Source organism: Apodemus sylvaticus, chromosome 17, assembly GCF_947179515.1.
Source record: "Apodemus sylvaticus chromosome 17, mApoSyl1.1, whole genome shotgun sequence".
Taxonomy (NCBI): domain Eukaryota; kingdom Metazoa; phylum Chordata; class Mammalia; order Rodentia; family Muridae; genus Apodemus; species Apodemus sylvaticus.
The window spans coordinates 38,286,292-38,300,221 of record NC_067488.1 but is presented as its reverse complement, the minus strand read 5'-3'; positions in this window follow the sequence as shown (position 1 = coordinate 38,300,221).

Sequence of the window (13,930 nt, the reverse complement as noted above, 5' to 3'; positions counted from 1 at the left end):
AAAGGGAAACAACTCTGGAGATAGAAAACCTAGAAAAGAAGTCAAGAGTCATAGATGTAAGTAAGCATCAACAACAGAATACAAGAGATAGAAAAGAGAATCTCAGGTACAGACGATACCACAGAAAACATTGACATAACAGTCAAAGAGAATGCAGAAAGGAAAAGACTCCTAACCCAAAACATCCAGGAAATTCAGGACACAATGAGAGGACCAAACCTCAGGATAATAGGGATAGAAGACAGCAAAGATTTAAAGATCAAAGGGCCAGGAAATACCTTCAACAAAATTATAGAAGAAAACTTCCCTAACCTAAAGAAAGAGATGCCCATTAACATCAAAGAAGGATACAGAATTCCAAATAGATTAGACCAGAAAAGAAATTCCTTCCATCACATAATAATCAAAACACCAAATGCACTGAACAAAGAAAGAATATTAAAAGCAGTAAGGGAAAATAGCCAAGTAACATAAAAACAGACTTCTCGCCAGAGACTATGAAAGCCAGAAGATCCTGTGCAGCTGTCTTACAGACCCTAAGAGAACACAAATGCCAACCCAGGCTAATATGCCCAGCAAAACCCTCAATTACCATTGTTGGAGAAACCAAGTTATTCCATGACAAAAATAAATTTACACAATAGCTTTCCAAAAATCCAGCCCTTCAAGGGATAATAAATAGGAAAACACCAACAAAAGGAGGGAAACTACACCCTAGCAAAAGAAAAAAAATAACCTTCTTTTAACAAATCAAAAAGAAGAGAGCCACATAAGCATTATTCCAACTCTAATAACAAAATAACAGGAAGTAACAATCATTTTTTCTTAATATCTCTTAATATCAATGGACTCGCTTCCCCAATAAAAAGACATAGACTCACAGACTGGATAGATATACAGGACCAAACATTTTACTGCATACAGGCAACTCACCTTAGGCACAAAGACAGATACTACCTCAGAGGGAAAGGCTGGAAAATAATTTGCTAAGCATAGTCCCGAGAAATAAGCTGGAATAGCCATTCTAATATCAGATAAAACAGACATTCAACCTAAACTTATCAAAAAAGTTAAGGAAGGATACTTTCATACTCAACAAAGGAAAAAGCTACCAAGATGAAATCTCAATTCTGAATATCTATACTCCAAATGCAAGGGCACATTCATAACAGAAACTTTACTAAAGCTCAAAGCATACATTGCACCTTACACAATAATAATGGGAGACTTCAACACCCTACTCTCACCAATGGACAGATCATGGAAAACAGAAAGTAAACAGAGAAACAATAAAACTAACAGAAGTTACGAACCAAATGGATTTAACAGGTATAATGTTAACAGAACATTTTATCCTAAAATAAAAGAATATACCTTCTTCTCAGCCCCTCATGGTACCTTCTCCAAAACTGACCATACACCCAGTCACAAATCAGACCTCAAAGATACAAGAAGACTGAAATAATCCAATGCACCCTATCAGATCACCATGGACTAAGGCTGGTCTTAAATAACAACAAAAAGCACAGAAAGCCCACATGCACATGGAAACTGAACAACACTCTACTCAACAATAATTTGGTCAAAAAAGAAATAAAGTAGGAAACTAGAGACTTTTCAGAATTTAATGAAAATTAAGGCACAACATACTCGAACTTATGGGACACAATGAAAGCATTGCTAAGAGGAACACTCATAGCTCTGAAGGCCTCCATAAAGAAACTGGAAAGACCATAAACTAGCAACTTGACAGCACATTTGAAAGCTCTTGAACAAAATGAAGCAAATACACCTAAGAGGAGTAGACAGCAGGAAATAATCAAACTCAGGGTTGAAATCAACAGAGTAGAAACAAAAAGAGCTATACAGAGAATCAACCAAACCAGGAGCTGGTTCTTTTAAAAAAACCAACAGCAACAAGATAGATAAACCCTTAGCCAGACTAACCAGAGGGCACAGAGACAGTATCTAAATTAACAAAATCAGAAATGAAAAGGAAGATATAACAACAGAAACTGAGGAAATCCAAAACATCATCCGATCCTGCTACAAAGCCTATATTCAACCAAACTGGAAAATCTAGATGAAATGGACAATTATCTAGACAGATACCAGGTACCAAAGTTAAATCAGGGACAGATAAACAATCTAAACTGTCCTCTAAGTGCTAAAGAAATAAAAGCAGTCATTAATAGTCCCCCCAAACAAAAAAACAAAAGAACAGGTCCAAATGGGTTTAATGCAGAGTTATATCAGACCTTCAAAGAAGACCTAATACCAGTACTCTTTAAACTATTCCACAAAGTAGAAACAGAATGAATACTACCCAATTCTTTCTATGAAGGCACAATTACTCTGATAACTAAACCACACAAAAACCCAACAAAGAAAGAGATCTTTAAACCAACTTCCCTTATGAATATGGAAGCAAAAATACTGAAAAGTATTCTTGCCAACTGAATCTAAGAATACATCAAAACAATCATCAACCATGATCAAGAAAGCTTCTTCCCAGGATTGCAGGGATGGTTCAATATGCAGAGATCCATCAATGTAATGCACTACATAAACAATCTCAAAGGAAAACACCACATGATCATTTCATTAGATGCTGAGAAACTATTTGAGAAAATCTAACACCCCTTCATGATAAATTCTTGGAAAAATCAGGAATTCAAGGCCCATATCTAAACATAGAAAAAGCAATATACAGCAAACCAGTAGCCAACAAACTACTACTTTCCATTTCAAAATAAATGGAAAGAAACTCAAAGCAATTTCACTGAAATCAGGGACTAGACAAGGCTGTCCATTCTCTCCCTACCTGTTCAATATAGTACTTGAAGTCCTAGCCAGAGAAATTAGAGAGCAAAGGGAGGTCAAAGGGATAGAAAAATGTAAAGGAAAAATTCAAACTATCACTATTTGCAGATGATATGATAGTATACATAAGTGACCCCAAAAATTCCACCAGAGAACTACTAAATCTGATGACCAACTTCAGCAAAGTGGCTGGATATAAAATTAACTCAAACAAATCAATAGCTTTCCTACATTCAAAGGATGAAGTGGCTGAGAAAGAAATTAGAGAAATGACACCCTTCACAATAATAGCAAACAATATAAAACAAGTTGGTGTGACTCTAACCAAGCAAGTGAAAGATCTGTATGAAAAGAACTTCAAGTCTCTGAAGAAAGAAACTGAAGATCTTGGAAGATGGAAAGATCTCTATGCTCATGGATTGGTAGAGTTGATATAGTAAAAATGGCCATCTTACCTAAAGCAATCTACAGATTCAGTGCAATTCCCATCAAAATTCCAACTCAATTATTCATAGAGTTAGGAATAGCAATTTCCAAATTTATCTGGAATCCTGGAATAACCAGGATAGCAAAAACTATTCTCAACAAAAAAAAAGAACATCTGGCAGAATCACCATCTCTGACCTCAAGCTATACTACAGAGCAATAGTGATAAAAAACACATGGTATTGGTACAATGATGGGTAGGCAGATCAATGGAATAGAATTGAAGACCCAGAAACTACTGGACATACCTATAGTCACTTGATCTTTGACAAAGAAGCTAAAACCATCCAGTGAAAAAAGATAGCATTTTCAAAAAATGGAGCTGATTCAACTGGCAGTGAACATGTAGAAGAATGCAAATTGGTCCATTATCTCCCTCTACAAAGCTCAAGGTTAAGTGAATCAAGTACCTCCACATAAAACCAGATACACTAAATCTAATAGATAAGAAAGTGGGGAAGAGCCTGGAGCATGTGGGCATAGGGGAAACTTTCCTGAACAGAACACTAATAGCAGTTTGGTAGTTCCTCACAAATTTGGACTTAGTACTACTTGAGGACCCATCTATACCACTCCTGTGCATGTACCCAAAAGATGCTCCAACATGTCATAAGGACACATGTTCCACTATGTTCATAGCAGCCTTGTTGATAATAGTCAGAAGGTGGAAAGAACCCAGATGTCCCTCAACAGAGGAATGGATACAGAAACTATGGTATATATACACAATGGAGTACTACTCAGCTATTAAAAACAATTAATCCATGTAATTCTTAGGCAAATGGATGTAATTAGAAAATATCATCCTGACTGAGGATCACAAAAGAACACATATGATATGCATTGGTTGATAAATGGATATTAGCCCAAAAGCTCGGAATACCCAAGACACAATTCACAGACCACATGACAGTCAAGAAGGAAGACCAAAGGTCCTTCTTTTTTTTATTGTATATTTTCTTTATTTATATTTCAAATGTTATCCCCTTTCCCGATTTCCCCTCTGTAAACCCCCTATCCCATCCACCCTCCACCTGCTCACCAACCCACTCACTCCTGCTTCCCTGTCCTGGTATTTCCCTATACTGGGACATCGAGCCTTCTCAGGACCAAGGGTCTCTTCTTCCTTTGATGTCTAACAAGGCCATCCTCTGCTATATATACAGCTGGAGCCATTGGTCCCTCTATGTTTATACTTAGGTTTAGTCCATTTGAGCTCTAGGGGAACTGCTTGGTTCATATTGTTGTCCCTCCTATGGGTCTGCAAGCTACTTCAGTTCATTGAGTTCTTTCTCTAGCTCCTCCACTGGGGACCTTGTGTTCAGCTCAATGATTGGAGGAGAGCACCCACCTCTGTATTTGTCAGGTACTGGCACAGCCTCTCAGGAGACAGCTCTATCAGGCTCCTGTTAGCAAGTGCTTGTTGGAATCCACAATAGTATCTGGGTTTAGTGACTGTATATGGGATGGAACCCCAGGTGGGGCAGTCTCTGGATGGTCTTTCCTTCAGTTTCTGCTCTACACTTTGTCTCTGTATCTACTCCAATGGATATTTTGTTTCTCCTCCTAAGGACAAAAGTATGGCTACTTCTTCTTGAGCTTCATTTGGTCTGTGAATTGTATCTTGGACATTCCAAGCTTCTGGGCTTATATCCACTTATCATGTGTGTTCTTTTGTGGTCCTTCTTAGAAGGGGGAATCCAAATACCTGGGGCTCACAGCCAACCAATGGACTGAGCATAGGATTCCCAATGGAGGAGCTAGAAAAAGGACCCAAGGAGCTGAAGAAGTTTGCAGCCCTAGAGGAGGAACAACAATACGTACCAACCAGTATCCTCAGAGCTCCCAGGGACTAAACCATCAACCAAAAAGGACACATGGTGGGACTTATGGCTCCAGCTATATACATAGCAGAGGATGGCCTTTTCAGACAGCAATGAGAGGAGAGGCCTTTGGTCCTGTGAAGGCTCAATATCCCAGTATAGGGTAATGCCAGGTCAGGAAAGTAGGAGTAGAGGGTTGATGAACAGGTGGAGGGGAAGGGAAGAGGGGGTTTTCAGAGGGGAAACAAGGAAAGGGGATAACATTTGAAATGTAAATAAAGCAAGTGTCTAATAATTTTTTTTTTTTAAAAAAAAGAACTATGTGAGTACACTGTAGCTGTTTTCAGACACACCAGAAGAGGGCATCAGACCCCACCATGTGGTTGTGAGCCACCATGTGGTTGCTGGGAATTGAACTCAGGACCTCTGGAAGAGCATCCACTGCTCTTAACCACTGAACCATCTCCCCAGAACCATCTAAATAGTCCCATAAGTCCTGAGAAAATAGAAGCAGTCATTAATAGTCTCCCATCAAAATAAAAATAAAACAAGACCAGACGGGTTTAGCAGGGAATTCTATCAAATCTTCAAAGAAGAGCTAATACCAATACTCTTCAAACTATTCCATGAAATAGAAACTCAATGAACACTACCCAGCTCATTCTATGAAGTCACAATAATGCTTATACCTAAACCAAATGAAGGCCAAACAAGGAAAGAGAACTTCAGACCAATCTCCCTCATGAACATCAAAGAAATGTTCAAAATCCTTAGTTATCAGAGAAATGCAAATCAAAACAACACTGAGATTCTACCTCACACCGGTCAGAATGACTACGATGAAAAATTCAGGGGACAGCAGATGCTGGAGATGATGTGGGGAAAAAGGAACCCTTCTCCATTGTTGGTGTGATAGCAAGCTGGTAAAAACACTTTGGAAAATCAGTTTGGCGATTCCTCAGAAAATTAGAGATAGTACTATCTGAGGACCCATCTATACTGCTCCTGGACATTTACCCAGAAGATGCTCAGACATGTAATAAGGACACGTGTTCCACTATGTTCATAGAAGCCTTATTTATAATAACCAGAAGCTAGAAAGAACCCAGATGTCCTTCAACAGTGGAATGGATACAGAAACTGTGGTATATATACACAATGGAGTACCATTCAGCTATTAAAAACAATGAATTCATGAAATCCTTAGGCAAATGGATGGAACTAGAAAGTATCATCCTGAGCAAGGTATCCCAATCACAAAAGAACACACATGGTATGCACTCACTGATAAGTGGATGTTAGCCCAAAAGCTCAAAATAAACAAGTTACAATTCACCCAGCACAGGAAGCTCAAGAAGAAGGAGGACTTAAGTGGGGGTGCTTTGGTTCCTCTGAGAATGGGAACAGAATACTCACAGGAGAAATAAAGGAGACAAAGTATGGAACAGAGACTGAAGTAAAGGCCACCAAGAGACTGCCCTACCTGGGGATTTATCCTATAAACAGTCACCAAACCCTGACACTACTATGGACAACAAGAAGTGTATACCAAAAGGAGTATGCCATGGTTGTCTCCAGAGAGGCCCTGCCAGAGCCTTACAAATACAGAGGCAGATGCTGGCATCCAACCATTGGTCTGGGCCTGGGGTCCCCAATGGAGGAGCTGGAGGGTGGTCCAGAGGATCTGAAGGGGTTTATAGCCCCATGGGAAGAATAATGATTTCAATCATCTAGACACCCCAGGACTCCCAGGGACTAAACCATCAACCAAGGGGTACACATGGTTCCAGCCAAAATGTGGCAGAGGAAAGCCTTGTTGAGCATCAGTGGGAGGATTGGTCCTTGGTCAGATGAAGGCTCAATAGATGCCCCAACAAAGGGAAATTGAGGGGGGAGGTGGGAGTGGTTCAGGTGGAGGGGAATATACTTGGAGGTAGGGGGTGGGAAGGGGCGGGGGTTCTTGTGGAGGGGGAAATTTAGAAAAGGTTTTACCATTGGCAATTTAAATGAAGATGATATTCAAAAAATAAAAATAAATAAAAAATAAACCAGAGGAAATACCATCACCAGCAGCAACAAAAATAATTAAATAAATAAAAATAAAAATAAAAGAACTACAATATTAACTAACCCCCCCCAACCCCCGGAGCCTTAGGTACTAAACCACCAACGAAAGAGGATACACAGATGTGTCCAGGGCTCTAGCTACATCTGTAGCAGAGAATGGCTTTATCTGTCACCAATGGGAGGGGAGGCCCTTGGTCCAGTGGAGGCGCGATGCCCCAGTGTAGGGAGATGCTAGAGGGGTAAGTTGGGAAAGGGTGGGTAGGTGGGGGAGCACTGTCTTAGAGGTCTGTGGAGAGGAGTCTAGAAAGGGGACTAATGTTTGAAATGTAAAATAACCAATGTAAATAACCAATTTTAAAAAATCCAGGAAGAATATTGATGATTTTAAGGACTGCGGTGCAACTACAGTTCATGTTTATCACTTTGACTCATTATCCTTTTAGTAATAATTACCATCAGTCTGTATGTTAGATATAGTTTCATATTTCCTTATTGTTAATTCACTAATTAAGTTTTTTTTTTCAGAAGTCCAATGTCCTCTATCAGGAACGTGAACCCTCAGAGACAGCTGAGGTTTTTGAAAGCCTGGTCTATCTTCCATTCAAAGACTCCATTCTGCCCTCCATTCAGATCAGAGTGATGGAAGGGACACACAGATTTCTCATATGTTCTCACACTTTCATTAGCATAACACCTTATACCCCAAGGGTTTGGGGGAGGCAAGGCTCTTCCCTCTCAACTCTAAAAAGTTTACAGCCAGATGGAGACATGACTCTTGTGTACCTATCTCTAAATGGTTCATTGAAAAGCTACCATAGCCTCAAGCATCAACAGCCATGATCCAAATTTGCCATCCCAATTCAATCTCCTTAAGCTGAGAATCTGCTGTTTTGTGAACCACGGTGTCTTCTGTACCCAGTGCTTTGACCCAATGTCGTCACAAAGTTGCAATTGCTCCCTTGTCAGGCAGGAGCAGGCAGACTAAACAAGAAATACTATTTTCTTTATTGTAAGTCATAAGTAAAAATGAGTACCCACAATAGTGGATGACATAAGAGCACACAGTATCATTAAACAAAGGTCAGAGGTAGAGCCAAATGTCAAATGGCCAGGGATAAGATTGTTTTACTGATGTGGAAAACAATGTTATCCCTGATATCTGATATGCTGCCAAATACTTGATTGCTATGGGAAAGATCATGGCCTTAGGAAGATAATTTTCAGCTTCGTATATTGACTTATTTTTCTTTTGTAAGAAAAGAGATGTGTAACAACTTCCATTTTCTTAGGGAACTAATCATTGGACATTGATAAAAAAAAATAGCTGTCTTTTGGATTTTAAAAAGTGGATGTGGTCTGAATGTTATCAGACTACATTTTATAAGTTTTACTAGAAGAATAATGTGACAAGCAAGAATGGTGTTGCAATTAAATTCTATTTCCTAAATAATTAAAAAAGAGCAGTAAACACATGCACATTTTTCTGCATCCAATCATTTTCATTAAACATAGATTATATATTGATACTCCCCACATTATAAGGATTATGACTGTCAATTTTCTATGACAATATATTGAACTCATTATTCAAGATGAATCAAGACCTTTTATTCATCTATTTCATTGTCACCATGCTCGACATACAATTCAATGGTCATTTTTTTTAATGGAACATTGTAAAATATACTTGGATGAATTTTTATTTCAATTTAACCCACAGCACCTTTCCCAAAAATGAAATGTTTCTAGTTGGTTAACTTCCCAAAACACACAATCTAGTGGGCTTTATGGTACTGTAGAACAGTCCTCATGTCTTACTGGTTATATTCCCCAGCATATAAATCATACCATCTCTCTTTGCCATTCTCAAACATCCCAATACTATAAAATCTCATCTAAATATTGGATATTATTAGAGCAAATAAATAATTTTATATTATTCAACTTTTGTAAGCAGCTGCTACTTTGACAAAAAGCAGTAAATTTTTTGTTTACAAATTTGAGCTTCACTGCGTCATAAATCTCTATTTGTCTGTCCTCTGGTCCTCTCTCTCTCTCTCTCTGTCTCTCTCTCTCTCTCTGTCTTTCTCTCTCTCTGTCTCTCTCTCTCACACACATACACATCTCTTTATCTCTATCTCTTCTTAAAACTATCCAATAGAGGGGCTTCCGGGAGGCAGGTTGGGAGAAGTCAGTGTGCTCTGGTGAATCCAGCAGGCCCCGGCAGGAGCCTTCAGGTGTCTGCTTCGGGATCTGAACAGCCTGGGCCACAGTACTCAGTCTCCAGGAAGTGCAGGAGTCACGGTGCGCACGCAGAGAGAGTCTGGGAGGGCACAGCTTGCTCAGGTGGCACGGAGCTTAGGTTCCAGTCCTGAGGCCTCTGACTGGAGCCCTCAGCTCTCTCTGCTTCTGGATCTAGATCAGCCTGGGCAGCAACACCACATCTCCAGGTGCTGCAAAAGGCAAGAGGGATTTCTGGAAGGCTGGCTGGAAGAAGTCAGTGTGCTCTGGTGAATCCAGCAAGCCCCAGCAGGAGCCTTCAGGTGTCTGCTTCTGGATCTGAACAGCCTAGGCAACAGCACCCTGTCTCCAGGCAGTGCAAGCGGTAAGCTATGTACCAAAGGCCACCTGGGAAGAGGCAGCTTGCACTGGTGAGTCCAGCATTGACAAGACCAACTAACACCAGTGAGAACTAGATGGCAAAAGGCAAACACAGGAACGTCACTAACAGAAATCAAGGGAATATGGCAATATCTGAACCCAATTCCCCTTTAACAGCATGTCCTGGATACCCCATCACACCAGTAAAACAAGATTTGGATTTAAAATCACTGGTCATGATGCTGGTGCAGGAACACATGAAGGACATATTAAAGAAATTCAGGAGAAAATGGATCAAAAGTTAAAAGACCTTGCAAGGGAAACACAAAAATCATTGAAGAAATTCAGGAGAATACAAAAGCCAATAAGGAGGAAACGCGAAAAACACTTAAAGAAATACAGGAGAACTTTGGTCAACAGGCTGAGGTCATGAAAGAGGAAACACAAAAATCTCTTAAAGAATTACAGGAAACCACAAACAAGCAAGTGAAGGAGCTAAGCAAAACCATCCAGGATCTAAAATCAGAAGTAGAAACAACTAAGAAAACTCAAAGGGAGACAACCTTGGAGATAGAAAGCCTTGGGAAGAAATCAGGGGACATAGATGCAAATATCAACAACAGAATACAAGAGATAGAAGAAGGAATCTCAGATGCTGAAGATACCATAGAAACCATGGACTCAACAGTTAAAGAAAATGCAAAATGCAAAAAGCTTGTAACCCATAATATCCAGGAAATCCGAACACAATGAGAAGACCAAACCTAAGAATTATAGGCATTGATGAGAGTGAAGATTTACAACTTAAAGGGCCAGCAAATATCTTTAATAAAATTATGGAAGAAAACTTCCCTAACCTAAAGAGAGAGATGCCCATGAATATACAAGAAGCCTACAGAACTCCAAACAGAGTGGACCAGAATAGAAATACTTCCCGTCACATAATAATCAAAACACCAAATGTACTAAACAAAGAAAGAATATTAAAGGCAGTAAGAGGAAAAAGGCCAAGTAACATATAAAGGAAGACCTATTAAAAATCACAGTAGACTTTTCACCTGAGACTATGAAGGCTAGAAGTTCCTGGGCAGATCTCATGCAGACTCTAAGAGAACACAAATGCCAGCCGAAACTACTATATCCAGCAAAACTCTCAATCACCATAGATGGAGAAACTAAGATATTCCATGACAAAACCAAGTTTACCCAATATCTATCCACAAACACAGCCCTACAAAGGATAATAGGAGGAAAACACCAATACAAGGAGGGAAACTTCACCCTGGAAAAAGCAAGATAGTAACCTTTCATCAAACCCAAAAGAAGTTAACCAATCAAATTTTAAAAATAATGTCAAAAATGAAAGGAAGTAACAATCAGTATTCCTTAATATCTCTTAACATCAATGGACTCAATGCCCCAATAAAAAGACATAGACTAACCGACTGGATAAGGAAACAGGACCCTACATTTTGCTGCATACAGGAAACACACCTCAGGGTAAAAGACAAACACTACCTTAGAGTAAAAGACTGGAAGACAATTTTACAAGCAAATGGTCTCAGGAAACAAGCTGGAGTAGCCATTCTAATATCAGATAAAATTGACTTTCAACCCAAAGTCATCAAAAGAGACTCTGAGGGACACTTCTTGCTGGTCAAAGGAAATATACAACAACAAGAACTCTCAATCCTGAACATCTATGCTCCAAATGCAAGGGCAACCTCATTCATAAAAGAAACTTTATTAAAGCTCAAAGCACACATTGCACCTAACACAATAATTGTGGGTGACTTCAACACTACACTTTCCTCAATGGACCCATCAGGAAAACAGAAACTAAACAGGGACACAATGAAACTAATTGAAGCTTTGGACCAATTAGATTTAACAGATATATATATATAGAACATTCAATCCTAAAGCAAAAGAATATACCTTTTTCTCAGCACCTCATGGTACCTTCTCCAATATCGACGATATAATTGGTCACAAGAGAGACCTCAACAAATATAAGATTGAACTAATCCCATACCTCCTATCAGATCACTATGGAGTAAAAGTGGTTTTCAATAGCAACAAAAACAACAGAAAACCCACATACATGTGGAAACTGAACAATATTCTACTCAATGATACCTTGGTCAAGGAAGAAATAAAGAAAGCAATTAAAGAAGTTTTAGAACTTAATGATAATGAAGACACAACATACCCAAATTTAGAGGACATGGGCATGGGGGAAAAGTTCCTGAACAGCTCACCAATGGCTTATGCTCTAAGATCAAGAATTGACAAATGGGACCTCATAAAATTACAAAGTTTCTATTAAGGCAAAGGACACTGTTAAAAGGACAAAATTGCAACCATCAAATTGGGAAAGGATATTCACCAACCCTACATCTGATAGAGGGCTAATATCCAATATATACAAAGAACTCAAGAAGTTAGAACCCAGGGAACCAAATAACCATATTAAAAAATGGGGTACAGATCTAAACAAAGAATTTTCACCTGAAGAAATTCAGATGGCCGAGAGGCATCTTAAGAAGTGCTCAACATCATTAGTCATTAGGGAAATGCAGATCAAAACAACCCTGAGATTTCATCTTACACCAGTCAGAATGGCTAAGGTCAAAAACTCAGAAGACAGCAGGTGTTGGCAAGGATGTGGAGAAAGAGGAACACTCCTCCACTGCTGGTGGGGCTGTAAGATGGTACAACCACTGTGGAAATCAGTCTGGTGGTTCCTCAGAAAACTGGACATGAGACTTCCAGAGGACCCTGCTATACCTCTCCTGGGCATATACCCAAAGGATTCCCTGGTATGCAATGAAGACACATGCTCCATTATGTTCATAGCAGCCTTATTTATAATAGCCAGAAGCTGGAAAGAACCCAGATGTCCCTCAAAGGAGGAATGGATACAGAAAATGTGGTATATTTACACAATGGAATACTACTCAGCAATTAGAAACAATTAATTCACAAAAATTTTAGGCAAATGGTTTGATGTGGAAAATATCATCCTAAGTGAGGTAACCCAATCACAAAAGAATACACATGGAATGCAATCTCTGATAAGTGGATATTAATTAGCCCAGAAGCCCTGAATACCCAAGGCACAAATTGCATAACAAATGACTCCCATGAAGAAGTATGGAGAGGGACCTGATCCTGGAAAGGATTGTTCTAGCATTGGAAGGGAATATAAGGACAGAGAAAAAGGAGGGAGGTGATTGGAGAAGGGATGGAGAGAAGAAGTTTTATGGGACATATGGGGAGGGGGGATCCGGGAGAGGGGAAATCATTTGGAATGTAAACAAAGAATATAGAAAATAAAAATATTAAAAAAAAAACTATCCAATAGCCGGGCGGTGGTGGTGTACGCCTGTAATCCCAGCACTCTGAGAGGCAGAGGCAGGTGGATTTCTGAGTTTGAGACCAGCCTTGTCTACAGAGTGAGTTCCAGGACAGCCAGGGCTACACAGAGAAACCCTGTCTCGAAAAAAACCAAATCCAAAAAAACCAAAAAAAAAAAAAAAAAAAAAAAAAAACTGTCCAATAATCTCAGGATGGTTTCAAGTGTGAGTATCTAAAGAAAACCATCAGTAACTGCACAGTCTTGCTCAATGTGGCCTTTAAATTGTTGTAGATTCTATTCTGTCACGGTCTGTTTATTATGAAAATCACTTAAGCTTCCTAGATTCCAGGCAAGAGGACACATATGCCTGCTCCTAGTAGAGTGTGGAAATGAATGTAGGGCATGCTTCAAACTTTTACCACCTAGGATGACCCATTTATAAAATGTTTTCTCTTATAAAAATGTAATATGTTATCTTATTTTCACTTTGTAATTACTTAAAAAAGTTAAAATCTTAAAAATACAACTAGACACTTCCACAAAAAATAAATGATTACTTGAAAGTTTTTATTTTCTTTTCTATTTATATACTGTTATAAATAAATTTATGTACATATAATATATAACACAGAAAAGATTTTTGTATGCTATTTACATAAATGTTATGTGTCTAAAATATGGGTACTTTATATTAGTTTATATTTTAGGTATCTCTCTACATCATTCATTCTAGCTTGCTCTAGAAATCATGTCCCTACTTCTCAACTGC